The following is a 27,678-nucleotide window of genomic DNA, read 5'->3' on the forward strand; positions in this document are numbered from 1 at the left end:
CACGATGCCAACCAAATTGCCCGTACGCCCTTCCTGATAGCTCTATGGATACCAGTCAGCAGTAGAGTCTCCTTTGAGCGACGTGTTTTCACCCATACGGACAAGGTGAGGTAACCTCTGGCCAAAATCTTTGTGGAAGTGAGGCACGAAAGACAGGCAGGTTGGTTTGCTGTTTGTTTTGGTTTTGTGGGTGCCCCCAAAGCACCTAGACCTCATTCAGGGATGTCTGAAACCCCGCTGGTCCCCATCCCCATCCTCCCGGCTGGCGCAGGCGGCTGTCAGGCTGAGTTAGGAATCGCCGAGCTGGAATTTCCTTAGGAAGCGGGCGCTTGCCTCAGAGAGGCTCTGGCTGCCCGAGGCATGTTTACATCAGAGCTTTCCATCCTCCCTTCCAGACAGCACACACACAGGAGCTGCTGGAGAGGACACTTATGACCCTCTGCCTGCTCCCCCTCATCACCTGGCACCTCTGCTAAGAGAGCAGACTCCCCTAGCAAAAATATGAACATTAAAGACAATCCAAATCCATGCATTTCCACGTCTGTCTCATCTAAGGGACTGGTCTGGCTTGGACCATCCCATGCAGGAGGTATTGGCTCCGTTCCCAGCTCAGCTCCACACTTCCAGCACCTCCTCGGGCTCCCACCGAGCACCTGGAAGCGATGCCAGCCGAGCACCCTGCCAGGCAGCAAGGACCCAGCTCAGCGGAGCCGTGGGGCCAGCAGAACACCACTCTGAAGCGGGCACCATGTCAGGACCCTGAGAACAGCCCCACACCAGGGCTCTGCACCTCCCTTGTCACCACAGACATCACTGGAGGTCACTGGATTGTGTCTCATCTTCGTTATCATCTCCAAACCTGACCGTGACTTGGGCTCCTGGCTTGACCCTCTGCCTTGCTCATCATCACAGGTGTGTCTGATGCTGGAACGCATAAAACCACCAGAGTTCTCCTTTATCCCAAATTATGCATCCCTTACACTCTCCAGGCTGGACGATCAAAGGAACCGTTTCAGCCTGCCTTGTGGAGAGATGCTCTCCACCACCTCACGGCACCGGAGGGTCACACCAGCCCTGGGAAGAGGCTGAGGACGAGGTACCATCCCACCTGCCCCCTCTGCACCGAAGTCCCATCACCTCCCGCCACAGCCAGGCGAGCCCCCAGCACACACTGGGGAGGAATCCGCACCCTTGGCAGACCTGACTCTCCTCCCTTGCCCTGGGCACAAATGCAGGAGGCTGTTCCTCGCACAGCCCACGCTCAGCTGTCCCCACCTGCGGGCAGCCACCGCTTTGATTGATGCTGATCTCTGTTTTGGTATTTAAAATAATTCACGCTGCTGAAAACCTACACTGAGCTCATAAGCGAGTGTCACCGAATGGCCGCTCTTTAGGCTTGTTAACGCCGGGAGCCGGAGACGGGTGTTTCTGAAAGGTGACAAAGGAGCTCTGTCCCTGGGCTGCACGTCTCAGTGTCACTGACAAGACAGGAGAAAGAGAGCGGTAATGGGTTTCTCATTCTGCTCAGGGATACATTTCCCCAGCTGCTTGCTTCTTATTTCCAGTCTCTTAATTTCCACCTTTGGCTGAAGCAGTTTCTCTCTCTCCCAGCTTGGACGCAGCGGCTGCCGCATTCTTATTATTGTTTGGATGATGGTGGCAGAGAGCAGCTGCCCGCACTGCGGACCCCAACGTGCCACAACACCACCGGGGTGACCCGCCCAGCTCCTCTCATTAAATTTCTGAGTTAACATCCCAAAACTGTTCTCTGAATACAGAATCTTTCCAAAGGGCACAAATCAAACTGTTCCTGAGGACCTGCTCATGCCGCCCACCCACGGGAGGGCTGCTGGTGACCCACGGTGGGCACCGACCAGCGGATCATGGGCACCGGGATCTTGGAGCAGCTTTGCTCTTGAATAACACAGCAGTGCAGCCGGACACAGAGAACTCCGTGCGTGTCACTGGCAGGGAGGTGCCACACAGGGCACCACAGAAGAGCTCGAGAGGAGCCCAGGGAAGCTGGCAGGAGAGCTGCATGTACAGGAGTCCCCGCAGAGCGGCCGAATCGGTGGCAGAGCACCTCCAGGTCAAGACACAAGAGACCTCGAGCACCACGGTGCCCCAAAGAAGCACTCGGACACGGCCACCCAGCTCCCCTTGCCTCGGGGAGGGCACAGGGGTGGTGGCCACAGCACCGAAAGGCACAGAAAAGGCTCTGCCCCGGGCAGCACACACGGGCTCCCCTCTGAGGCCAGAGCATCCTTCGCTAGCAGGAGCCCAAAAATAAAGCCTACCTCGGTCTCATTCTCTAAGAAGCTTCTGGGGCTCTGGCTCAAGGGCAGTCCAGAAAAGGAAAGAAATTCTGCAGAGAACGGGGAGGCTCCGCCGTAAAGCTCAGCACACAACAGTTTTCCTACTTGGCACCTTTCCAATTTTTTTTTAAAAAGTTGTTCAATTGCGAAGTGAGAACAGAACAGTGCAAGCTAGACATTAATAAATTTAAATAATTAAATGTTATATACATGTGAGACAACAGAAACTCTTCCCTTAGACCACAGCAGTTTTAGATCTTTTCCGGCACGGTTTTCATGCAGAGACAGTCCAAAAGGCAGGGCCAGTCTGGAGCCGCCGTGCAGAGCCGCCAGCTGAAACCCAGCTTCTCTGCAGCCAAGGGAAGGGTTTGCAGAGTATTTGCGAACAGCCACTGCCAAAGGCAAGAGAGATCATCCAGGAAGAAGGATCTGTGCTTCCAAACATGATCTGAAGACGGCAGAGCATGGCCGCAAACTGACCTCCTACCTGAACGCGCCAGGGGTTGACAATCCATCCCCGGCTCCATGTCACCCGCGGGAGCAGCTCCCGGGGCCGGGGGCAACGCATGGGTGCAGGACACGGACCACGCAGCGTTCGGCAGTACAGATCTCAAACATCAGAGACCCACTGCGTGCCCTACGGAGGGTCCGGAATGGCTCGGTGCAGCTGGGGGTTAAACACCAGGGAAACAGGAGAGCGGGCAATTTTAACTGATCCTTAATATTATTTGACCATTGATTTTTCCTCCTTTTTTTTTTTTTTTTTTGAAATCGAGTTTAAAACACAGCCTCAAAAGCAATCTGAAGCTATTAGTAACGCAAGGTGAAAGAGAGAGTAAATTCAGGGACACAATATAAACCCAAGCAGCTGAAAGGCCTCAATTAGGCTGAAAGGAGTTATCTGGTATTTAAATAATTATTAGATTGAAGGAATAATCACAGGTCTGAGCCGATTTTTTTCCCCCACTGTCATCCTAATGGAGACTATAATATTATTATTCAAATGCCCATGATTCTCATTGAGGGGGGAAGAAAAAAGGGCTCATTTAATCTCCATGCGACAGGGCTTCAGGAGGCCCGATTAGTCATTTCTCTTATTTCAGCTGTCACTCACTCACGGGCACCACAGTTTGTCATTAGTGGTATTTTATGCACATGAGAAAAAAAAAAAAAGCGCAAAAAAGGAAAATTAAAGCAAAAACCAAAAAGAGACTCTCCTGTGGAAAATGACGGATCAAAGGACCAATTTTGATATCACCAGTGCGGCAGCTGCGTGTGCTTCGCGGTGCCGCTATCTTTTCTTTTGGGGTCGGGTTGGTCTTTGAGCAGCGGTTTATCCACCGCCCCGCGCCAGCACCGCCGTGTCCTCCCCGGTCTGCTCTGTGGGGTCCTGCGCTCCCGGGACCCCCCATCCCCTCCGGAGGCGGCGGCTCCCACAGCCCCAGCACCTCCGAGACCCAGCGAATGCATCTGCGCCGGCCCCAGCACCCTCCCGGCCCCAGCTCTCAGCATCTCAGTGCCACCCGCTCTTCCCGGACTGTCCCTGCATCGCTCCCAACCCGGAGGCCACCAGGGTCCCCAGCCACCTGGCAAAGGGGGAGCAGAGCAGGGCGATAAAACCCACTATGGCTTTTCTCCTAAGGCCGCATGAGTTTGGGGAGCTGCCACACAGAATGAAGCCTCCGGAGAAACAACTGAGCTTGCAGGGAGAGGGACGCCAGGCCCGGGATGGCTTTCTGTGCTCGAGGTGGATTCTGCCCTTTTTGCTTTTTATAGTCAAATAAGATTCATTGCTGCGAAGCAGGGAGATGGGCTGGCTCGCGCTGCTGACCTCCCCGGCAGGTCACCGGGCTGTCAGAAATCCCCCAGAATTATCGAAAGGGTCACCCAAAGGGCAGGCTACACTATATAAACTAAACTACAAGAACAAACCGTTTGGACCAACCTCACCCTCGCGCCAGCCTGACCCTTTCTCTTTGCATTGGCTCCACATCGTATCTGCCAACCGGAACGAGGGAAAAAAGCCCAGAGTTTGGCCATTTCTTCACAGCAAGTGAGAACACACGTGCTGGGTCTGCATCCCTCCTGGAGCCCACTGGGATTTTTCCTGTGAAACCTTTCCAACCATTAAAGCTGCCGCAGTGATTTATCCCCTTTGAAGAAGTGATATTCAGGACACATTTGTCAGCTATGGAGGAAGACCTTACAATAATTAACAGGGTTTGGTTTTGTTTTAATTAGACAAAAGCTCTGAGCCAAACTGTCTGATCTAAGCGCCCCTGAGCTCTGGGATGTCCCCAGCCCGGATCGGAGGTCCGGCTCTCAGTCCTGCCTCCTCGGCCAAGCCACCACAGCCAGATGCGCCCCATGCTGCCGAATCCCCCCTTTCCCAGCAGAAACTCGCACACCCGCTCACTCCCTTCCCTCCTCCTGTGTCCTCGCCTCTTTCTCCAGCCAGAGAGGCCCTGGCACATCCCAGGGGATTTGCCCGGCTGTCCCGGAGCAGGGTTGTGGGAGCCTCAGCGCCCATCGCACACCGCAGCAGCGCCGCATTTCGAACCCCGCTCAGTCATTTGCTTCAGAGTTTCACACCAATTGAAGTTACCGGCAGCCTGATGCGAAGTAATTACAGTTTTGTAATACAAAGCAATAAGGAGGGCTCCTAGCGCCTTTTCTTTGGGGTTTTTTAAAGTATATTTTGACTCTAACAACAATAAGAGCAAGTTGTGAATCACCAGCGAAGTGCCTGGCATCAGGTCTGAGGTTTCTGCAGAGGTTACTGAACCACAGGGAGGAGGAATACGGAGCCTTTCCTCCAGCATAACCCACAGCACCGAACCCTTTGGGTTTTGGGCTGGAAACCGGCTTTACCCCTCGCCCTCCTGCTCCGCTGCCCCTCGGCGGTGCCTGTCCCCGCTCCGCAGGGCTGTGCTGGCAGCCGCAGGCAGGAACCGCGCCGGTTCCACTTCCCCGGCGCTGCTTATTCACGGGGATGGTATTTCACAGGCTCGACAGCTTTCTGAGAAAGAGTTAAGAGGGCAAAATACAGCATTGTGATTATTGCTTCCTCCAGCCCTGGGACAAGGAAGAGGAGGGGAAGAACGAAACCCAGCCATGAAAAGGCATTTCCCTGATAACAAACACGGTCGCATGAATTATGCACAAAATTTGTTCATATTGTCCAGACTTCAGATATTGTTTATACAATGCATACCGGATAAGCCACCTCTCCCCCACATCTCCCTCTTGAGCACACACATCCCAACAGGTCTGGGGTAAAGAGAAACAGAAAATCCCAGGGGGAGACCTGCTGTAAGCACCATCTGTGCAACGGCATTTCGGAGAGCACGGCGCAGCACCCTGACCCGACGTTACTCCTGCCTTTGTCCCAGGCTTGCCGAATAGACCTGGACAAGTTGTGTTACTTGGCCTCAGTTGTTCCACCTGTGAAATGGGCATAATGATTTCATACATGATGCAGTCGGATGTTCGATTGATGGAAAACTCAAAAGGGAGTTTCCAGGCATAAACCACTGTAGTAAAGTATGTGTGAGGGACTGGTTTAGCCGTTCTTGGTGCGCTCCTGTTCATAAACCCTTTGGTCAGAGATTGTTCACCAGAGCAGGGCTGCTCTCCCCCGAGAATGACAAGCAAACACAGGCACAGGTACCTCTGATCCCTGAGGATGCTGAAACATGCCTGAGACAGAGCGAGGAGGCATCTCTTTAACACTGACAAAATCATCACCGTCTCCAAGGGAGCACTGGCTCCTCTGGCAAATCTAAAGCAGAACCGCAGCTGTGGCTCCGGCGTGGCTTACACCCAGCTGTGCGCTGCAGCTGGGGACATTTAACCCACCAACCCCAAAAGACGTCCAGGAAAATTCATAATCAACCTAGGACACCCAGGTGGCAGAAATCAGACACCTTTTTCTTTCCCTGTGCTGATACTTGACACTTGCTATCTGAGAAACCACAGCTGGCAGCTATTGAGCTTCAAGTACACTGCTGCGAAACAGCTTATAAATTACCTTGCATCAGGAGAGGTGCTGGGAAAAGAGGACTTTATTCCCTGTGTGGTCCCTGAGGACAGACCCAAGGCTGGCGACAACACCATGCACTGGAGCACAGAGCAGAATAGACCCTTATTTTCCCCAGTTGCCTTGAAGTATGACACAAAGGGAAAATTTAGCACTTCTTAAGTTTCATAGACGGTTTATTCAAGTTTTGGGAACTCTCAGTTTCATCCAAACCTGTATAAACAGGTCAATGGCTTTGGATAACATTAAATCATACAAATTTGTAGCCAGAAAGTTGTGATTCCCTAATCCAGTCTCCTGCTGCAAGGACCAGCTATAATCATAATTCAGGAGATGTCTCTCTAAACTGTCCTTAAGGACCTCCAGAAACAGAGTCCCCAACCCCTCCAGGCAATCTAGGTCACTCCGTCCCTCAGAAAGTGCTTTTCTGAGTTTCTTACCCAAGCCCTGATGGCTTGAGGTTTATCCACCCCTGTTCACCGGTACACCTGAACATCGTTTGATCATTCATGGACTTTATTCCCAACAAAATAGAGTTTAATAGATGGTGACCTTAAGTGCAAGCAGATTAAACGATTAAATGCTTTGCCCAAGGCTAGTCAAAAGGTCCCAGTGGCAAAGCTAGGAGTTTTATCTCCTGAGCCCCAGCCCGGCACTCTCTCCCCAGGTGACATCCAGCTGCAGTTTATTACAAGAGAATATTACAGTGCAGCACAAGGGAAGATCACAGAGCGGCCATCGAACTGGAGGAGAAAAATAAGCAGCAGCTTCTCCTGGCCTCACTCCAAGTGCACCACAGGCAAGTGAAGAACCCCAGCTTCAAATTAAATGGGTCCCCAGCCACTCCATTAAACAGAAATCCTGAAACAGAAATCCTTTGGCTGTGCCAGCCCCGTACAGCGAGTGGTGTTCGTTATCCCCAACACTCCCTACGGCAGCCAGATGTATTTACACAGTAGCCACAGTGCTGTTACCTAAGTAAACCAGGAAATTGTACATTTGTTAAAATTAGGTTCTGAGATGCTGAATCCCCAACTGTGCAGCTATAGATTTCACTCAGCCAGCAGCGCTGAAATTATTAAGAGCACGCCACTGCCTGTGCGCGCATTCAGGCACGATTCCCCATTCGAGAGGTGTTTACTGGTTACGATGCTCCATGCCACCCCAGAACGGGATTATCTTTTCAGATTATGAGCAAGAACCACCAAGTCGAGCCTACACAACCGCAGGCCATTGTGCTGTCCGTCGCTCCGCCGCACCGGGAGGGGAGGGATGGTCTGGCACCAAACCGGGGCAGGAGCCGGCGGGATGAGAGGTGGAGGGACACGCAAGGGGAGAGATTCATCCCTGGTGCGTGACCAGCACCATCGGCTCACTGCTTTGCTCCAGATTTCAGCTGTCAGTCACAATGCCGGTATTCCCACCGCAGAAGTGGAAGAATTATCATCCAGGTCCCGCCGTGGGATCACAAGGATTTGGAAAGGCAGAACACAACTGCAAAAGCCCTCAAATTAACAACAAAACCAAAGCAGACAGGTTGATGCAGGAGAGGGCCACACAGCACTGAAGAACCCTTCAGGGACCATTAACCAGCCCCCGTCAGGCCTGTCTTAGTGGAGGTATGTGCTATGAACTGCAATCAACACCAGCTTTATCAGTGACACGAAGGAAGTGACTTTACCTCTCGGAGCCCCTTCGCCCAGGGCTGCCTGCCCTTTGAAGTGCATCGCTGGGGTGCTCGATGCCGTTGTTTAAAGTGTTTCGAGGTGCCTGAACCCTGGGAAACGTAAAGCATCTTCATTCCCTGCCCCATCTGCTTCACCGAGCACGGCAAGCAGCGACTCTCGCAGAGCCCATGGCCACGGGGACAGGGGCTGGTTGCTGGCAGGATCCCCGGGGGTCTCGTGCATCAGTGCCTGGGGGGGTCCCAGTGCCAGCCAGATGCCCCCAGCCTCACACTCCGAGCTCCAGCCAAGGACCCCACAGCCTGGAGCCATCTCAGCTCCATCCCACCATCAGCTGAACATCAGTGTCTACCCGAGAAAGTGGCTCCTTCCCACTCATCTGCTCCATGCTCCTCTGCCCTGCTTTTCAATTTCAGAGCTCTGGCAGATCACTGATTAATTCAAGCCTGTTTAATAACCCTTCTGTTTAGATGAAACAAGCTGTCTTGTTTTCTTTATTTTTAACACTAACTCTTGTTTCTTTGCTAAGGATCTTTCTGTCATTTAAAAACTTCTCTCTGCAACAACACTCGACAGTATGATGGAGAAAGCATCTGCTTACGGCCACATCTGACACCAGCCAGAAGTTACCGCGTGAGGCTAAAGAAGGACTGGACACCTTGATGGGTAAGAGGGCCCAAAAGCCTGAGCTTATCTTGAAAAATCATTAGCGTTTCTCCACTTGGCAAATCCCTGCATAGCTCAGACCAGAGACCAAACACGGGGACCGCGCGGCCAGCTCCAGGCAACATGGGCAAGAGGGAAGGAGAGACACGGGAGCCGGAGCTCCCAAACTCTTCACACGGCCCATCCATGGGGAAGGTCACTGCGCTTCCACGCTTCTCTACCCTGTTGTGGGTGGGAAACACGCCTCGGAAAACCAGAGAGCCCTTACACTGCTGCGAGCTCTGCCCCGCGCCATGCCCCCACCGCAGCAATCCGTTGGCAATGGCCAGGCGCGTGCGGAGCCCGGCAGCTGCTCCCCCCACCACAGCCCTCTCCCCCCACCGACCCCGGGCATCACTTGCTGTCATCTGCTCCCCCGCGGTGTCCTCACGCTGAGGGGTTTCGAGGCCCCAGCTGGTTGGCAGCGCGACCGCTACCCAGTGCGGCCTCCTCCCTCCCCACCCGCTGCCACCCCCGAGCGCGGCGCACAAAGAGTGACAGACACACCAGGACCCAACTCCCGATGGGAATGAGTTGGAGCCTCTCAGCTGTCTCCTGCCTCTTTGAATTTCAAAGCTGCACTTGTCTGTAGAGCAACTGAGTCATTTCCTTCCTATATCCAGCCTATCGGACTGGATCCAGCAGTGCCCGGAAAACAATAAATCCTTCAAGGACTTGTAAGGCCATATTTCACGGGAATGCAGCAAGCCTGCCTGCTTGGAGAGCTCCTCGCACACCCTTTAATTCAACATTCCTCCGTGGAAGCTGTCTTGCCCTGGCCCCCGTCCCGTCCCAGCACAGCAGCCGTCCCCATCCCACCTCCCGGGGCAGCACCAGGACACCGCAGATGTCCAAGCACGGACCAGCGCCCACGGTCCATGCGGAGTGATGCCTCCTCACCAGCCCTGGCCAGATGCATCACCAAAGCGCTGGTGGATTCCGAACCGATAGTGAAATTTCCTTCATTCCATAAAACATATGGGAAATCTAGGGGGGAGAGAAGCTGCAGCTGAATTTGTTGCAGGACTGCCCCAATACTTTGGCAGACCGAAGGAAGGCTGCGGCACCAAAGGAGTTTGCTCTACAAAATACAGTGGAGCACAGCGACATGTGGAAACCAGCGGAGGTCGCAGGAATACTTTCAGCTGGTTCAATTTTACAAGTATCTCCTTTACAACCACAAATTGGTTTTCCAGATCCACAATACATTTATATCGAATTCATCAGGATCGTTGAGGACAAAACCAAGGCAAAACTCAATGATTTGAGCCATATACAGCCCGAGAGCTGCAGAACTTCCACTGAAACAGCAGGGTCGAGATGCTCGGACAAAAACAGACTCTCTCCGCACCCAAATTTGAGTTTCCATGCAGTTTGAGGAAAATTGGTGCATTTTCAAGGATCACATCAGTGCTGCTTCCATCGTCTTTTTAGAGGTCCAAAGCAAAGCCCGACTGATTTACACTAACATTCAGGACACTGTTAAACAAATGATCCCACATACATCAGAAAAACTAAGTGACAAGGAAATTAATATTGTATCCTCTTCAGTAACAAGATGGCTAAAGCAGATAGTCGGGCAAAGTGTCATGTTTATAATGGAAATTTGCAGAGAATGTAACAGGAAATGTCAGGGATGAACAAATGAGTTAATATTTTGCTTTTTCTCAAGTTAGAATTTGCACCATTTGTAGGAAAAAAACACTGGTTTGGGCTTGGTTGGTTGTTTTTTGTTGGGTTGTTTGGGTTTGTTTTTTTTTATTTTGTTTTAAATCTTGGAAGGAGAAGGAAATTAAGCCAAAATTGTTTGGTTTTCAAGAGGTCTTTGCAGCGTGCGAGCAGATGCCGGCAGGGGTGGTGAGCTGCCCAAAGCCCTGTGCCAGCAGGACTCCTGCTTTCCTCTCACCATCCACCGCCTTCAACCTGCTCCCCAACTTAAAGCTTTGAAACTTTGAGAGCATTCACCGTGTTTTCTAAACCACCACTGATATCGGCTCTTCAAGGTACCGAATTTCGGTCTGGAAAATTGGAAAATTTTGGCCCAGAAAATTTTAAAAGCAGCTAGCCCTTCAATTGGCCTACTGAAGATCACTCGTCCTCTTCAAAGCAAACGAGAGCTCCTCTCAAGAACGGGACTGACACACGGCTCACGTCACACACGTCTGCAAGGAAGTGAATGGTTAAAAACCCCCACATGTTGCTGAATTCACACTCAGAAGTGAAGAACTTCATCTGCAAAGTCGGTCTGATCCCAGCCAACTTGTCACTCCTGAGGTTAAGTCTCCCAGTGACCCAGGACCCTGGGCAGGGTTTATTTTTTTAAAACAAGTTATACAGCAGCCTTGGAAGTCCTTAGAAGAGCCTCTGCTTTTGTTTCTTTCTGAGAATTTGTTCTAGCACTTCTCAGCTCAGCCTGAGACAAGTTGTGACCACCTCCAAGTCAGAAAATTTATTTGGTGGAACCGATGGAACAGATTTGCCCCTGTCACACAATTTATGCCGTGAAAAGCCAAGTTACGCAAGCGCTTGCACCAGCACCTTATTATATCCCATCGGACAAGCAAAGGGGCTCCTGCCTCTTTCTCCCAGTGAACTCCGGAGTGCTTGCCCACGCTCCTTGGTTGCTATGAGATTTTAAAGACAGTCTAAACCTGTTGCCACCAAATGGGCCTTTAACGCAATTCCAGCTCCATAAGGCTCCTCATCTGCCAGTCCAGCCAAACACACCACAGGCCACTGATCAGAGAAGGGCTCGTCACTCCCGCTGCAATTAACTCCTTGTGAACCGCAGAGAAAACTTTATAACGAGGGGAGAAGTAGCCTGCAGTGAACCTTTTGCTGCTGCACCATCTCTCAGCCAAATGGATTGCTTACTGGGGATGCTGTTCATCTGGCCCCTCCTTTTTCTGTAACACCACAGATGACACCTCTGTAATGTTAAATTGATTTGGGAAAACAGAGGGGCAGACATCAAAGGCGAGAATTTTTAGAAGGTTTAGGGCAAACACAGAAGCATTTCTCATTCCAAGGTGGATTTTGAGAAGCTCTTACTCCCAATTTGCTCACTCACAATTTTGAGAAGAGCTTTTCCCTCCTGCAAGTGCATAAGCAGCATTTTTGGAAAGCACTCAATGCACAACAAACTCACTCAGAAAACCCGAAGAACGCCCAGCCCTCCCCTCACAGTCTGCCCATGACAAGTGCTCGTGCCTTCCTGGCTCCCCTGCATCTCCCAGAGTCAATGGCTGAACCAAGGATGGGATTTAGGAACCTTCATTCTTACTCGTGCCCTCAGCATCAACACTAAATAAAATGAAAACAGCAGAAGAAACGTTTAGGAGCCTGCAGTAGTACTGGTGAAGTTTGCATCCACGTCCATTGACAAACCAGGGCTCCCCGGTGCCCCTGTGGATTTTGGTAAAGCAGGTGCCTACCGCATCCACAAAATCCCTTCTCATCAGAGCCCAGGATAACGGGATGCTGGGAGCACGCAGTCACACCCCGCTGTCCCCCACGTCCCACAGAACAACCAGCCGCAGCCCGGCAGCAGGAGAGAAACTTGGGGCTGGGGGTTTGCTGCCGGGACGCCCCCGCGCTCCCACACCACTGTCAGCGCTGCAGCCCCCCAGCGCTCCCTGCTCTCGACACCCGGGAGGAGCAGGAGCTCCCGTGTTTTACCTTCAGCGCGGATTTAAAACCTGCGAGATGGCAAACCTTCAGCCTGAGATTAATTTAGCCGGTTAGGAAACCTACAGGCATGCTCCCTTTTCCTCCCCACCCTGGCTCTTCGCACTTCCATTAAAAACGAAAAGGAAATTCACAGGCTTTTTTGTTGCTGTTTAAATAACATTACAGGCTGTGACATAAACCAGCAAAGGCAGGAAATATGCTCATGAGGGCAGTGCTCCATCCTCTGCTCCTGTCGCTGCGACTTTTTGGGGACTTGGCAAATGAATGAGTAAAGGAGACAGCCTGCGTGTTTTATGGAGTTGAACTGTAACATCCCTGTTAAGCAGCCAACTCACCGTTTCTCTGCTCTGACATCCATAAATCTACCCAGCCACGGGCAACAAAGCTCTTCACATGAGCTGGCTACATGTGAATCCCTCCTATTTGGCTACCTGGGCAAGCAACCAGCCCACTGTGGTCTGCGGCGCTCGCTGCTGCTTTCGTAACATTCTCAGAGAAGTGGGAAATTGTCCGGTTTGGTAACACGACTTGGAATGTTTTAGTCCAGCTACCGACACACTCCTGTTCATTCCAGCACCTGCCTTTCCAACAGCCAATTCCCAGAACCTCAGCCTCCCGCTCCTGGGGGGAAAAGCAGCCACTTTAGGCTATAAAAAGAAAACCCGACAAGGTAAACTCTGAAAGTCCAGCAATCGGGAAACAAATAAAAAGAATTCAAAGCCTCTCACAGACTTTTGCTGCTGTAACTGTTCCCACAGAGATAATTAATCTCAGAATCTTGGAGCTCAAACTCACTTTTTGGAAGCTCATTCCCAGGTTAACAAACCCGAGCGGTGCTAAGCACCGACACGAAGGAGAGCCCCTGGACACCCCCAGATGTTTGCCTTTCTCTCGCTGGACGCCCCGTTCCCTCCAGCACACCGCGCCGCGCACCAGGGATCGCTCCGAGCTCTCTTGCCACTGACATTAAACCTCTACAGAGGAAAAACTACGCATAAATCTCTCCAGGAGGCATTTGTTCCCAGGCTCACCGAGCCTGGAAATAACACAAGGAACTCGTTCCACGCTGAGTCAGGGGCTGTCGGCGGCTGCCGGCCCCGCCGCGGTGGATCCGCTTCCTTCCCGGCGCGCGTCATGGGCAGCAGAGCCGGCGAGCAACAGCCCCACGCTGCCCCACAGCTTTCCTGTTTTCCCCAGCGCTGCTTCCCGAGACACCGTGCAGGGAAACGGGGCTCCGGAGCCTGACACCGAGCTGCTGCGGGAGTTAATCCCGCTGTTCTTCAAACGCTGTTAAAAGCCAGCCAGGAGCTGAAAGCAAAATAAGCTGTTTCCTTTAACCTTCCCTGATATACACAGGGAATGGCCTCTCCATGGACCATCACTCCCCCATCCAACCATCCGCTGACTGGGAAAACTGAGTAATATTTGCCTGTGCATCCCGAGGGCTTCCCCCCCACATCCCAGCACTCCCGTTGCCGAGCCCCACGCCCCAGTCGAGGTCAGGGCAGCGGGAGCTGCTGGTCCAGCCCTGGGGGAGCCCTCCCGGCCCCTCCAAGTCACTGTGGAGAGGCCGTGGCCGTGTCCGTGCCCAGCTCCTCCCAACAGCCTCCCGCTCACACACGTTTTCTGCTGTAACTGTTCCCACAGAGGCTTCTGCTGGAGCAGAGCCACCATAAAACAGCACCTCCCCTTGCTCCCACCACCATCAGCGCCCACGGCTGGGCTGCGAGCCCAGCTCCGGCGTTACGTGGCACCGGCACCCACCAGGAGAGCCCACGCCGAGACCGAGCAAAGGCTGATCCAACCCCCACTTACCGGGTTGGGCAGGAGGTTTGGCAGGACGGAGCCTGCCCTTCCCGTCCAGCTCCCAGCCACGAGATGCTGGGCTGGGGCTCCAACGCCGAGCCCCCGCCGCGCTCCGAGCCCCCTCCTCAGCCACGCAGCCCCGGCTCAGCCGGCGGCTCCGTTAACAAGCCCCGAGAAAGGAGCGGCGGCAGCAGGAGGCGGCGAGGTGAGAGGTCAGTGTAATATTTACTCAGACGTCACCTTTCACTTTTATGAAGCAGGGAAGCGGTGCCGGAGCAGGAAAAGGGCTGTGAGGGACGTTCCTGCCTGGGAAGCCGCTGTCACACCAAGCACAACACGCAGTGGCTCCAGAGTGGCTCCGCAGAGCCGGGGCCTGGCTGGGGCAGGAGCTCTCCATCAGCCCCTTACACCCCAAAAACCACACGGGGCTGGGGACGGGCTCTGGGCTCTTCCCGCCATCGCTGCCATCCGCCTCAACAGAGGGAATGGCTGGGGTAGGCAGCACCTCCGTGGAGCAGGGCCTCGCCAGGTCCCCTGTGCTTCAGGAGTCCCCCAGTCAGCCAGGAGCCCATCACACAACCCTCCAGATCATGATTCTAAGGAGCCCACAGGAGACAAGACACGCAGGGCGCTAAGACAGGAATGCATCGGCTGGATAACAAAAATTTCCCCAGTGGATCTGTTTCTTGGAGGAACTATCTCCTCTACCAAGAGGGGAGATGGTACCGAGCGTGCATCCCGGCACGGGGCTTTGTCCCTGCAGCCCCAGGCAGCGCGGGGCTGGCCCTCCCTGCTGCCCTGGCTGGCAGGGCTCTCCCAGGCTCGCTATCGCTCTGCCTTTTAAGATGATCTGGACTTTTTTATAACATGTTTCTGATGCCTTTTATCTCCTGCTCTGAATGTAATTTTAGCCCAGGCAAAGCAGGATTAAATTTTCATAATGTGATACATTTATCTCACTTTTCATTCCCCCCCCTCGTCACCACCTCCCAGTTCAATTTCACCCAAACAGAAGCAGCGATTATGGTGAGAAACATGAGATGGGCTCTACCCGATAACAGAGGGGAGGGCACCTCTTTCCCAGCACCCCGGCCCTGGCAGCCCCCCACCACACAGCAGCCAGCATCCCGGAACCCAGCCTCAGGCTGACAGCATCGCTCGGGCCCCCGAACTGCACAGATGGATCGTAACGCAGGCTCAAAACCCAGCAGAGAACACGCAGCAGATTAGGTACATCACTGACATATGTTGCACTCGTGTGTTTGCTAAACTTGTGTTTTCCTGGTGAAGTGCTGCTAGAGCATCCTCACCCCCACTCCAGCAGCTCCCAGCGCTTGGGCTCGGACCACGCTGGGCAGAGGAGCCACAAGCCATGCCGTGGAGTCACTCTCTCCTGGGCAAGGAGCAGGGGGAGGCAGCAGCCAGGCTGCCTCGGCTGGGAATGGCTGAAAAGCACCAAAATCCTCCTGCCCCCCCACCCCCAAGTGCTGCGTTCAGCAAAGCGCCGGGTCAGACCGGCAGCCCCTGTAACCCATCCTCATCCTCCGCGGGGCCGGGGCTCACACCCCGGCCAGAGCCTGCATCTCGGGGCAGCTTTGCCAGTTACTGGTTTTATGTTCGTTTTTCAGTTGGGCTCCGCCAGCCTGATCCGGAGGATCCCCTCTAGTGGGATGAGGAGGAATTTCAAGCCCACATCCCATTCTCACCTCCTCCCCAGCTCCCTCCGCGGCTGGCCCCGCTGCCCAGGGTGGGCTGCAGTGGGGAGCCAGCTCACAAATTACTCGCCGGACTTTGCCACAGCCATTTGGAGCAAAACCAGGCTGGAAAGGCAGATGCCGAGGATGCGGCGCAGATGGGAAGGACCGGAGGAAGAAGATAGCAGACGAAGATAGCGGATAAATCCGCTTCATGGCAGCAAAGGGGGGATGATGACTTCCATCAGCAAAACATCTGCTTTTGACAATAACGTGCCACCTGGACCACGTGCTCCACTAGCAAGCCTGACCAGAAGGTGGGCTGGAGGCGTCGTGGCCACCCCACAGCCAAGTTGGTGCAGCGGCACGTGGGGGCCCGGCCAGAGGCACCCGGCGGGTGCACTCACAGGCCGTCTCCCTCACTGGCACTAAACCACACAGCAAATACATATATTTTCACTGCAGAGAAAGAATCTGAACACAAGCCCCGGGCAGCCGCCTCTGCCGCCCAAGGACAGCACGCTGCCCTCAATTCTGCTTTTGTTCCCGCTTTGCTTTTCATCCCGGAGGCTCCCTCTGCACCACTTTTGCAGACAAAGAGCTCGTGGCCTCCTCAGACCAAAACGCCTTCCAGCCTCGCAGAGCCGAGCCGTGCCCTCGCCCTGCGCCGGGAGGGAAGGTGGGCACCCCATCAGCAGAGCTAAGGAGGTCGCGCACAGGATGCTCTTGGCGATAAAGACGCATCGGATCCGGCCATCGGCGTTTGTGGCTCGGACCAGGGCAGAACTTGGTAGCACCTTTTCCCCCCTTGGCTCCCCCTTGCCCTCCCCTTTGCTGTTGTGGCGGTGGCCTCCTAGCCAAGCTGGTTAAGAGATTAACACTCTAAAAACCACATTTACTCTAATTAGCCATGAAATCTTTGTAACTAAGTGAAAAAATGTTTCCCTTGAGGGATTTTTGTCCATTCATCACTGTTTGAATTGCCAGGGAGAGAGAGGGGGGAAAAAAAAAAAGAGAGAAAAGAGGGGGGAAGAGAGGAAAAAACCCTCAGATCTAATGAATTAATAGCAGAATGCCCTGGGGGAGCAGCGGGCTCCTACAAAACACGGGCACCTCAAAGGGGGCTTTTCACAGGCTCGCCGAGGGGACGCTTCTGAATTATTTCGAGTTAACAGACTGTAACACAATGCTGCGCTCCCCGAACGCGCTGGGCAGCTTGGCCAGCACACTGCCCGCCTGCCTCCCCTCCGCAGGGACGGACAGACGGAGGCTGTGCCCGGGCAGCTGGGTGCCCCTGCCCTGCAGACTGCCGGGGGGGGGGGACACAGGGCTCTGCCCCCCATTAGTATTTTACTGGGAAAAACATCTCAGAAGGAGTTTGGTGGGAGGGGGGGGTCAGAGAATCTTGCCACAACTTAGGCCCATAAATATTTCATATCGCTGGAATAAGAACGATTATATTCCTGCCAGCACTTTTCTTGTGTATTTTAAATGTGTCACCGCCTTCTACTTTCTCCCCCGTTTGTGTTTCTTGTAACAGGCCCATGAAATAAAGATTAGCTGAATAATCAAGAGTGTTTAGAAATGTGAAGGGGCCTGTCTCAGGAGCACTGCATGCTCAGGTTCATCTTTTTTTTTTTTTTCTTTTTAAGGATGCCAAACACAGTTGGGGGAGCGCGATTTTCACACGCTGCAGGAGACGGGCGGGAGGGAGCGCGGCGCCCGAGCGCGCAGGGACGAGGCGAGCCGAGAGCGCACGCTTCCCCGTCAAAAATGACAGCCTCAACGCCACGCCGAAGAGGGGGGGCACTCTCCCCCATTACATATTTATTGTTCAAGCTGCAGAGGGGCCAATTAAAACAGCTTGATTGCTGCCACATTCAGACGGACGCGTGTACGCTCAGGGAAGGGGATGAGGCAGGTGTGAGCGTTCTTGCTGCGACACGGCGCCGTCCGCTCCTCCGAGAGCCACCCAGACCCCCTCAGCTCAACAAAGGTGCGTCTGAGACACAACCCAGCTCCCGCAGGAAAGCATCATCTTGGCACCCAACAGCAAGCACAGCTTTCAACCTTAAGCCTTCCTGCCACATGCCCCGTGCAATTTCTCTTGTATTAGCTTTTCCTTTCTTTCCCAGTTCATTTCTTCATATGAGCTCCCTACGGCATGAGACAGTCTGCACCTGCATCTGCCCTAGCTCTTGGGCAGCAATTCCAAGACGCGCTCCAGACTCCCACATTTAGCTGCAACAGGAGTTCCCAAAGTAAGTTCTGGAAAGCCTTGTAGTGGAAGTTAAATTAGGGATCTCAGGAAGATACTGCAAATCACATGTTTCCCCGAGACACCACAGGGTCTGCTCAGCAAACTGCTCCAAATGTCATTTCCATTTAGCTGCTTTGCAAGCCAATTTGTCACATACTAATGCAATTTGCTGGAGAGAGTTAAAGAGCACGGGGCAGTAGCAGCCAGCTCCTCTCCAGGCGCCCGCAGCCAGCCTGGATCTGCGTTTTCCCCCTTGCGCCCAGCTGAGGTTCCCTTCTGCCGAGGGGCAGGGGAAGCTCAGGGTTAACGCGGAGAGCAAGACTGAGCGCAGTAAGAGCACCAGAAAAAGCTGTTTCTATCATATTGGTGGATTGTGTGCAGATCTTGTGCAGCATCTGTTACCTGTTTCCACCGCACAAACTTGTTATAAGCCGGGGGGAAACTCCGCGATTAATTACATCAAACAACACTATAAAGACAATGAAGAGTAAATTGGGTTACTTTATCTTCTTGCAACAAGCGCTGTGGTTAGAAGAGTTGAGAAAGATGACTGGTTTGCTAGATAAGCCATTTCACAACAGCGGTTGTACATTCGTGTTTCTCATTGCTTGCACCAAGTTTCTTAAATCAAAGCTATTTTGTCTGGTTCCTTGCACCACCCCAAAATATCACATTTAAGCTTTGAGGGTCCTCAAAGCAACAACAAATGGCAAAAGGACAGCAATAAAGAAAAAAAAAAACCACTGCATTTTAAAGGATCTAACACCTCCGTGTTAAAGGAAAAAAGCTAAACATCTGTTCTGAAGATAGTACAGATTTCTTCTGAGGCATCTGTCTTTCAGCTGTAAAGTAGGTCATTTGATTTAACTTTTAGACACCGTATCAATGAAGCCATCCAGAGAAGGAGAGACAGGACCATCTCCCCCAGTCAGCTGAGATCTATTAAACACATTCGAGCCACCAGTGAAGCATCAAGTGCTCAGCAAATAACAGGGAAACCCTGTCAGCAGTGGGTTTTACACCATGGCACTCTGCTAACTTCACATTCTCTCACCTCCAAGCCAGTATCTTGAACCGTAGGTCACAGACTTACAGTTTTTTTCCTCTACCACTTACTATTCACCTCACTTAATATTAACCTATTGACTTTCTGATACCCCTTTAGAACACAGATTAATTGAACATCATTCACTTCACCTCCAGGAACGTGGAAGTATTGGCCATGGCTTGAATGGAAACAAAGCCTGCCCGTGCCAGGTTAAACGGAGGTCACGATGAGAGGACAGCGTGGCATCTCCAGCGCTCCCACCGAGCAGCCTCCGCTGTCACCAACCCACCACCCAAAAGGCTGTGGGGCTGGGGAGGACTTGGACCATCACACACAAGTTCAGATTTCCCTGAAGGCAGCACAAGTGCCTTTGCCTTCCCTCCCCTCATCGCCTTTCGAAAAGGGTCTTGCATGGATTTAGGGAAGTGTTAACAGGGATTTTTTTTTTTTCCAAGATTCAGGGGTGTTCTGAAAAGAGTCCCTCCTTGCCTATAGTAACTTTTTATGGAAATGAGTTTATTCTGGTGCATTGACTGCTCCAGACCGTGACTGAGCGGTAACAAACGACAACAGAATTAACGAGAAAATACATACATGAATACCGTGTATACGCACGTACAGCAGCACGGGGAGGGAGCAGAGGGAGGCAGATGACCGGGAATGGGGGAGTTCAGAGGGGCTTCTTTCCGCCCCTCCGCAGGCGGCTCTGGGCAGCGCCTCCGGGAGCCGCTCCCGGGCTGAGCGGCGGCGCCGGTTCCCCGGGCACGGCGGGCACCGCCGGAGCCGCCCCCGCTCCGCAGCGCCCGCTGCCACCCGCCGGAGGCGGCCGCGGGGAAGGGGCCGCGGTCGGAACGGGGGACGAGCCCAGACCCCCCTCCCCACACCTTCCCGGCCGCGGGGATGCCCGGGGGACCCCCAGCCCCGAGGACGTCCGGTGGGGGGCAGAAGCCCATCGCCAGCCTCAAGCCACTCACCAGACCTCGCAGCTCCGGTGCCGCCCGCCTCCTCGGGGTGCCGGCTCCCCGGTTCACGGCGGGGTAATCCACACGGCCCCCGCCACCATGGAAATCCAGGGCCGGGCGCCCGCTACTCCTCCGCCTTCCCGCAGCCTCCCCCGGCTCGGCTCGGCGCGGCTCGGCTCAGCTCCGCCAGCCTCTCATGCCTCCGCAGCCCCTGCCCGAGCACGGCGGCCAGCCCCGGCTCCTCGCCGCCCTCCCCGGCATCCGCCCGCCGCCGAGCTCGGGCGCGCTCCCCGCCGAGCCCCGAGCCCGGGCGCGCTCCCCGCCCGCCGCCGCCGCCCGCCCCCGCGCCGCCCCCGCTCCCCGCCTTAACCCTTCCCCAGCCTCGGCAGCGGGGCTCAGCCCGCAGAAATAGCGGTGCGGGGAAAAGCGTCCCCCCTCTTCCCTCCGACGTCCCCCCCCACCCCGCCCCCGGGGAAGCCGCACCGCGCCGAAACAAAGCCCCGCACACGGAGCGGGGCCGCCTCACCCCCAAAGGCTGCGGGTCCCCCGGCGCCGGCTCCAGCTGGGCTGGGGCCAAGTGGTGATGGAGGTGAAGGCTCCCTTCACCTGTGCCCTCAGCTGTCCCACATTGCCTGCCATCAGCTGTGGGAGGGAGGGGAATGGAGGCTGTTGGCTCCTGCTCCCAGCTCCGACCCCCCGTACATCCTCACACACAGTTCTGGTGGGGACGGTGGCACTTGGGGGCTCTGTTCCTCAGTTTCCCCATCTATGAAATGAAGCTGACAACTCGGTTTTCTGACAGTTGTTCACCTCCAGCAGAACAGAAGCTGTACAGGTGCCATAGAGCCCCTGAAGCCACCGACCTTCACGCCTCCTGACCTGCCAAAACCATGTGGCCCATGGCCAGCTGGGACAGGGAGCCCTGCGGGCACCCACTGCTGGGAACCAGGGATTCCCTCCTTGGGATGGAGTGGCTCACTCCTGGCCTCTCCTGCTGGACTAGCACAAATGTTTGGAAAATACCTGGAAGCTGTAGGGTACCCAAAGTGAGGAGCATCTCCAACAACCCCTGAGCCACACCGGTTACCAGAGAATCAAAGAATGGTTTGGGTTAGAAGGGACCTTAAAAATCATCTAGTTCCAACCCCCATGCCCTACAAGGGCCTGGGAATGCCTGCAAATAAGGAGGCAAAGCCAGTCCCAGTGACGCAGTAGGACAGGACCGCACAGCCACGCCGCTCCAAAAACCCACAAGCACCACGGTCCAGCCGAGCCTGCCCCAGCGAGGCGGCACGGGAGCAATTTTGAGGAGTGCAACTGGTGGAGGGAATCAATAACATGATGGATTGCTGTTTTCCATTTCTTGTCATCAAGAATTTTTTAACAATTTATTTATTACATATTGGAATATTTACGAGAGAAAATTATAGCCATCGTCCTGGGCCTCTTCCTCAATAAACCTAAGTGACTAAACCAACCCAACCTCCTTTTGGAAAGCAGCGCACAGGGCAGCTCCCCTCCGGCCCCTCTCACCTCCACTGCCGTCAGCGTGGCTGCAGAAGTGGCCTCGCCGCATCGTCCCCTGGTTCATCGCATGGAGGGACACACCTGATGCAGCGCTTGGTGCCTCTTAGCATGACCCTGGAAGAGCGGTTTGGGGAGGAAAAGACAAAATTGCTGTTAGTTTTGCTGTTTGCCCCATGTAGAGGGTTCAGGAGCCTCTCACGGGGGGGTCTGGCAGAGAATGTCTTTGCATCCCACTGTGCAGCTCTGGATCCCGCGTTTTTCCCCCCTCCTGGGAGGGTTGTAAACCAGAGCCTGCACTGGCCCCTCTCCTGGGAGCAAATGACAGGTTAGCTTGCCTTGTTCCTCCCATCCTCCCTACATTTACCATCCTTCAGAAGAGGATTTCCTTTCCAATAGTGCCTGTATAACCATCAGTGGAGCACGGGCACGCCTCCCTGCACATCCCAGTCACAAGCCCAGCCCCACTCCCAGGAAAAGCTTCCACTGGAAGTTCTGGAGCAGGGGATTTGACATCCCGGAAAGGTACACAGGTTGCAGCTGTTTAGCTCAAAAGAGGAAACAGAAGACACTCAGTGGATGGCAGCACTGGTTCCTTAGCAAGCTTTTCTCTTTCACTATTCTCTTTCACTATGTCCCTAATACATTTAGTGTGCCATGCATTCACAGCAAACGGTACGAAATCCTATTACAAATACCAGCCTTGGTTAAATGTGCATCCCACTAATGCAATTTCTCCTTTTGCAGAAAGCCGTACAAGGCAGGTCAGAGTGTCTCAACAACCATTTTTCTCCTCTTTGCAGGACTGCCTGCATCCTGTCTTCTGTTTATTATTTATTGATGGTCAATTATGTTCCTGTATGGAGAGTCTGTCTCAAGCTAATTACAGGATTGCTGGGCTGGGGAGCAGCCCCGAGACTTGCCGAGCAGCTCACGCACGGGGCATGTGAGCAAAGGGCTGTTCCAGCATGTGGGGAGAGAAACAAAACAGGTGGAGGTTCACCTGGGTCTGCTCAGGTGATGGATGTGGTGCTGGGCTAATGAGTTGTCTGTGGGCTTTAAGTATTAGCAAGCTCTGTGCTGAAACAACCGCCGGAGAAATTCACCTTTTCCTGAAAAGGGCGGTAGGCATAAGTCTTGGAATCAAAGTCCGGAGCCGTAACGGAAGAAAGGCCCTGCCTCTAATTCAATCAAATACATATGGTGACAAATGCAGAGATGCGCATACGCATCAGCGTACAACCCTGTGTCCACAAGACTCTGCACACGGGCGTATTTACGCACACTCCCAGTATCACCACAGAGACACAAACTAAATACCCAGGAGTGCAAATACGAGTCCACGCATGGCACTGCCCATCGCCGTACGCATCCGGGCGCCTGGTGCTGGGGGACAGAAAGGTCCCTCGGCCGGTGCCGGGGGACAGCAGCGTGGGATCCCCTGGGTGCCAGCGGCTGCGTCCTTGGCAGCAGGGTCACCCACGCGGGCACCCGCAGCTTTGACGAAGAAAGCGTGGGCGGTGCCGGCGTGGGCACAGAGCCCCTCAGCCCGTCTCCCAGAGGGCTCTGAGCTGTGCAATGGAGCAAACCAGGAGCCCAACAACCGCTGGCCGAGCAGGAGAGAGCGGCTATAAAGCCATCTTTAAGCTCTTGGCACACAACTTCTCATCCCCATCATCCTCTGACACAGGGAGCTGCGCCGAGCGCTCCTTTTCTGTGGGGCAGGGTCCGTCCCGCAGATGACAAAGCCGGCTTTAAGCAGCTGGTGAAGCAAGGCATCAGTGAAAGATCGGTCTCTGTTTCTAGCCTGTGTATTCACAATTTCTCTCTGTCCTCATCTTTGATAAACTCCCCGGCTTCAGAGCACAGGGGTCATGAATCTGTCTGAGCCGTGCGAAGCGACGAGCCTTTCAATCCTCCCAGCACCCGGCTCTTCATATTCGCTAGAAGTCCTGGATAACATGGATTTATACATTGCCTCCGGCGCTTCTCCCGGTGCCCGCAGACGCAGCAGGACCCGATGTCAGTATTTGCTCTGCATTTGCCATTCCCAGGGTAATAAAATAGCTTCTGCTCTTCCTAATTTCTAAAGCAGGAAAATATCCTTTTTTCTTTTTTTTTTCCTTCCGTGTGGGCATTTCGGACGAGCCACCGAGTTCAGGAAAGCACAGCCCAGGCCTGTGATGCTCAGCCAGCGCCGACTGGGAGCCGCTGGAGCTGTGCGAGGGGAAGAGCACCATCTATAGGCACCGTCTATAGGTACCGTCTATAGGCACGGGGCGCCCGGCGGCTGCGGCGCAGCATCAGGCGATGGCGCAGGTGCCAGCGGCTGACAGCTTCTAGTTACGCGCATCATAGCTATCCATGCGATATTCAGCAGAGCTAATAATTATTCAGCACTAATCACTACAATAGAAGAATCATAGGCAGTTATTTAGAAATGATTGTTTCCACTCAGTTATTACCTATGACAGTGAAAGGAAATATCAAATAGTCAAACCCACATGTATATGGGAAGCTGAGTGAAAGATCAATGGGAATTTAACCAGCACTTTATGCTATTCTTCCTCTTTAGAAGAACCTTGTCAAGTGATTTTTTTTTTCTCTCTACTGTTCACAATACCTTCTTGGAAAATGAAAAAATGAAAAGGATTTTTCTTTTCCTAACACACCTTATCCTTTCCCCTCCTCAAATTTTCTCATAAATGTGAGCTTCGGTTCCTGCCTCTGTATCCCCTGGTTTGAACTGAGCCGAAATTAACTCAGAAAGGCTTTTTTCTTTCTAAAACAAACTCTGCTTTCATTAAGTGCAAGGGCAGGAGAACAGAAAGTCTCCGAATCCTGAGTTACAGAGTGTCTTGTTACTGTCAAAAACACAATTGCTGACAACGTCTGTGCTGAGGTTGTGTCAGGAATTCAAGGTGCAGACAATATGCCATTTTTAATCGTCTTCCTACAGCTAAGAATTGCCTCAGCTGAAAAAAGGGGGATCATGCAGGGAAGAGCACAAAAGTAACCCTGCAAAGATACTAGTGATATTTAGCCATTTTAAAAAAAATGCAACGTGAAATACTGGTCATATCAGCCCATACCCAGAAGGTAACTGCATGGCCTTTGCCTGGCTCTTCCTTTGGCTCCACAGTGTGACCACTCAAGGTCTACACATCACGCAGCTCCCATCTCTTGTTTTAAGTAAATATTCTGCTGCATCTTTGTGTTGCACCCTCCTGGGGCTGCACATCTCCCTCCCAGCACGCTGCCAGGAGCAGCTTTTCCACCTCAGTCACACACTAAGCAAAACAGCCCAAAAAACAGGTCATGTGAAGAGGTTGTCAGCTCCTTGTGGCACTCCGGTCTGTTTTCAAAAACATCATCAACGTCATTTTTGAGCCCATCGCCATCCCTCAGGACTGTGCAGAGGCAGCAGGACAGAGACTGGGACTGGTGGGTGCCCAGGAACAGGGCGCAGGGTCCTTCCCCAGCACCAGGCCACGGGGCCGGGCATCCATCCATCACTTTTGGGAGCGTTGCCCATCCCAGCTGTGGACCTACAACCCAGCTGTGCCACCTTGGCCCCCAGAGCGGCCCCTGGAGCTGCTGGAGTGACGCTGGAGGCTGGGACCCGCTTTGCTGGAGCCTGGCAGGGCTGCGCGGCTGCACCTCCACCCCCGGAGCCTGGCTGAGCCATCACAGCCCATTGAGTCAATTATCGACCCGCTAACGAAGGAGTCTCCGCACAGCCTTTGACATGAAACAGAAGACCAGCACTACTCCAGCCTGTCACGTCGAGAATTTACAGCTTAATGATTTCCTAAGGGCCAAATCCTGTCCTGACAGGAGCGCGCCTGCTTCGCCATCGATCGCGGGGGGGCTCTCCAGCCAGGAAGGGACGTGTCCCTGCCCGTGGGGTCACTTCTGAGCTGCACACCAGCACCCACCGCACCTGGTCCTCTGCGTCGGCTGAAGCAGATGCAGCAAACAAGATCGTGGGTTTTCCTGTCACTGGTTTGTCTCCATTATTAATTATTTACTAATAACGCAATTACAAACAAGCCCACTGCACTTGAAGTGGCCTTTGAAGATATCCAGTCTGGGCTTGTTCTACTGACAGGGGAAAAAGTCTTTGTGCTCTGAACTCCAGACACGCACAGGCCAAGGCGCATTATCCACCCTTATTCCAAGATGCTGGTGGCCAATATTGGTCCCGTTTCCCACCATCTCCACCCCAGGCTGTTACTGGTGAGCCCTCTGGGCAGCTTTTAAGGTTCTTAGCACCCACAGTTCGGAGAAGATTTGCAGAAATCCTCAAAAACGGCAGCAGGGCCCATTAGGACACAGATGTCCAGTGTTTAGGAGAGGGGTATCCAAGGTGGAAGGCTTTTAACAGTGAGCTGGAACTGTAGTTTCCCAAAACCTCTGCTCTAAACCCCTGCATCTGAATTTCCTCAGTTCCTGCTAAAGTGTGTTCGCAGGGTTCCCGTTTCCCCTGTCCACCGAAGGGGTGTCAGGGGGCAGAAGCATCTCTACAACCCAGTTACTCGTGTTCTGAAGCCTGAAAGGCGGTCGCTGTGATTAACAAGGAGTTTTAGCAATAAATCTCCTCAGCACGCTCACTGCAGCATGTTCATCGGAAATCTTTAGTTCCTTCATCATAAAGAAATGAGTATTTCAGACTCCCTGTCCTAATGAACATAAAATACGGAGCGTATTGTCAAACACGCTGTGGCTCTGCCTTTAATTCTACAATAAACTTTTTAATTTTTCTGTAGGCCGTGTGTATAACTGACAATGCAAAACTAAATTAAATGCAAACCTAAATTATTTTAAACCTTAATTTCGTCTCTTTTTCCCCTCTTGTCTGAGCAGATTGAGATTTTTCGCCTACATAATGGGTGGGAGGGGAGTGGAGCTGGAAACCCTTTGATTTGTGGGTCTGTGAGCATTAATCTGCTGCTGCAAATTCTGCAAAGCATTTTGTAAGTGACTGAGGAACGAGGAGCCTGAATTCTGCTTATCGTTTCCTACTCTTCTCAGTATTTCTTAGGAATCTTTTCAGGAAAGGGAGGGAGATGTTTGTAGCCAAATGCAAACTCAGAAGTTTATAGAAACTCCTTTCTCTTCGGGGAGTTCGGCAGAAGTCAGAGAAAGGCAGAAGAGGTACAGGTTCATTCTAAACATTCTTATATCAGTGTTGATGCAATCATGAAGAATGCAGACTGCCAAAGCAAAAAAAAAAAAAAAAACAACAAAAGAAGACTTCAAGAGCACCAACCTTTTAATTTACCTCCTAATTTAGCAGAACACCTTTCCATCTAAGCCGCTTCTCCGGAATCCCCTTCCATCTCCCTCGGCGCCCACGTGCGTTGGGCCGGGCTGTGCCAGGAGCCCTGGGTTCAGAGCTCTGGGGAGATGTTGGATCTGCTGGAGACTGGGTGACCAGCGGGAACCGGGGCTCCCCTCTCCCACCTTCCACCGTCGCATCTCCTCTGCCAAGCAGTCCGCCCTGAGCCGGAAAAGATCCATCATACAGGGAGTGATTTATTTCATGTGTGTGAGTGATTATTGCAGAAAGGTCTTCGGTTTAATTGATGTATTGGATCATGTATGATAAGTGTATCCAGGGAGTTTTCACATCACGGGCAGATGTATAGAGAGGGACCTCCTCTGGTTCCTTTCTTTGCCTCAATACCCAGCAAGGGGCCCAGGAATATTGGGGGATTAATGTCACAACAGAGGGAAAAAGTCTGCCATTCAAACTATTTAAACATTTTATTTCACCAGTGCACCAATTAAACATTCCCTGTTTGAACAGACCACGGATTAAAGCAATAGCAACGCTGAAAAAAAATAATAATCTCTTTGGAGATCTGTCTATGGATGGATCTTTTCTCTCAAATGATCAAGGAAAATATATTAAATTGAAAAAAGAAAGGCCTCTTAAAAGTAAACT

At 53.1% G+C, this 27,678-nt stretch overlaps 1 protein-coding gene across 7 annotated transcripts in view; it reads right to left on the reverse strand.

Moving 5' to 3' along the window:
- PLXNA2 (plexin A2) overlaps positions 1–21,757 on the reverse strand; it is a 173,998-nt gene extending 152,241 nt beyond the window's left edge. For 4 of the 7 annotated variants that reach the window (XR_012584330.1, XM_074564005.1, XM_074564010.1 and 1 more), the window contains exon 1: positions 20,217–20,356. The gene's annotated coding sequence lies outside the window, so the exon portion shown is untranslated. Of the gene's footprint in view, positions 1–1,352; positions 1,373–20,216; positions 20,357–20,730; positions 20,817–21,737 lie in introns of those variants that run through there. The other 3 variants (XM_074564009.1, XM_074564007.1, XM_074564008.1) reach the window with 3 other exon arrangements.
- Positions 21,758–27,678: the final 5,921 nt, after the last annotated feature.

Source organism: Larus michahellis, chromosome 21, assembly GCF_964199755.1.
Source record: "Larus michahellis chromosome 21, bLarMic1.1, whole genome shotgun sequence".
Lineage (NCBI taxonomy): Eukaryota > Metazoa > Chordata > Aves > Charadriiformes > Laridae > Larus > Larus michahellis.